A 1,397-nucleotide genomic window follows, 5' to 3' on the forward strand; every position below is an offset into this window, starting at 1 on the left:
TCCTATGCTGTAGAACCCGGATGAATGTCCTGACTCCCAGGAGGTGAGGATAATACTGCATGGAAGCAGTGCTCGCTCTTCCTCTGTGCTGTGACCACACCCACAGTGCACGATTCAAAATTCATGTTGAGAACCAAAATGTTGAATGTTTAAACACCCAGCATCTAGGGTATATTATCCCCTTTAACCCACACAACACTCCTGCATTCCCCATTTTATGTAAAATTAAACTAAAAGATGGGTTTAAGTAACTAGCTCAGGGCCCCATAGCTACTTACACATAGATCCAGGATTTGATGCTTGTTTTTTTGAAAATCATCACAACAGTCACTGGACTATTCTATGCCTACCTTTTTTTTTTTTTTTTTTTTTATGACAGGCAGAGTGGACAATGAGAGAGACAGAGAAAGGTCTTCCTTTGCCGTTGGTTCACCCTCCAATGGCCGCCGCACCGCGCTGATCCGATGGCAGGAGCCAGGTACTTCTCCTGGTCTCCCATGAGGTGCAGGGCCCAAGCACTTGGGCCATCCTCCACTGCACTCCCGGGCCACAGCAGAGAGCTGGCCTGGAAGAGGGGCAACCAGGACAGAATCCGGCGCCCCGACCGGGACTAGAACCCGGTGTTCTGGCGCCGCAAGGCGGAGGATTAGCCTAGTGAGCCGCGGCGCCGGCCTAAATGTCTGTGTGCCGCCCAGGAATCAAACCCAGGTCGCAAGAATGGGAATCTTGCATGATACCACTACACCAGCGGCACTGTTCTGTGCCTAGCTCTTATGGCAACTACAGCATTGACCACAGCATGGTCTCTTCCAGTGTAATCTATCAGGAGAAATGATAGTACAATAAGTCAATTCAGAAAGCATCTGTTGTGGATGTGTAAGGTGTTGGGAATGCATAGACAAGAATGAAGATCAGAGATTAGAAGCAACTCTGAAGTGAGCACCATATACATGGTGCCTCATGCCGGAGGCCTTACATGGCCACTTGCTAGCTCTTGGTAAATCCCCTTCTGTCCATGCCATGTGGGCATCCACAGATGCAGCCATCCCTCAAGCAGCCCCTACCAGACTTCAGTGTCTAGGAACTGATGGACAGCAGGGAGACAAGGACGAAAATGGACAGAATGGGGATTTGAAGGCAGGAACCTGGGTCAAGTTCTGGCACCATCATCACTAGGCCTGTGCTCTTTTGTAAAACCTATGACCTTTGAATCACTTTCATCATTTGCAGATGGGTATATTGAGAGAACAGGTACAGCACACTCTGCACCATGAGAGCTTGTCCAAAAGTGCTTTGAAAATGATGCTAACTAAAGGTTAGCTTTCATTATCCCCTATCCTTCTGCCATGCAAGATAGTTTGCTGCACACACTAACTGTTAAGTTCATTAAATACTGT

The 1,397-nt window shown here is 48.1% G+C and overlaps 1 non-coding gene across 1 annotated transcript; it reads right to left on the reverse strand.

Moving 5' to 3' along the window:
- Positions 1–683: 683 nt before the first annotated feature.
- TRNAG-CCC (transfer RNA glycine (anticodon CCC)) lies at positions 684–754 on the reverse strand. Its single transcript has one exon. It is a non-coding gene; the product is annotated as a tRNA-Gly (tRNA).
- Positions 755–1,397: the final 643 nt, after the last annotated feature.

The sequence above is a fragment of the Oryctolagus cuniculus genome, chromosome 9 (genome assembly GCF_964237555.1).
Source record: "Oryctolagus cuniculus chromosome 9, mOryCun1.1, whole genome shotgun sequence".
In the NCBI taxonomy this organism is placed as follows: Eukaryota; Metazoa; Chordata; class Mammalia; order Lagomorpha; family Leporidae; genus Oryctolagus; species Oryctolagus cuniculus.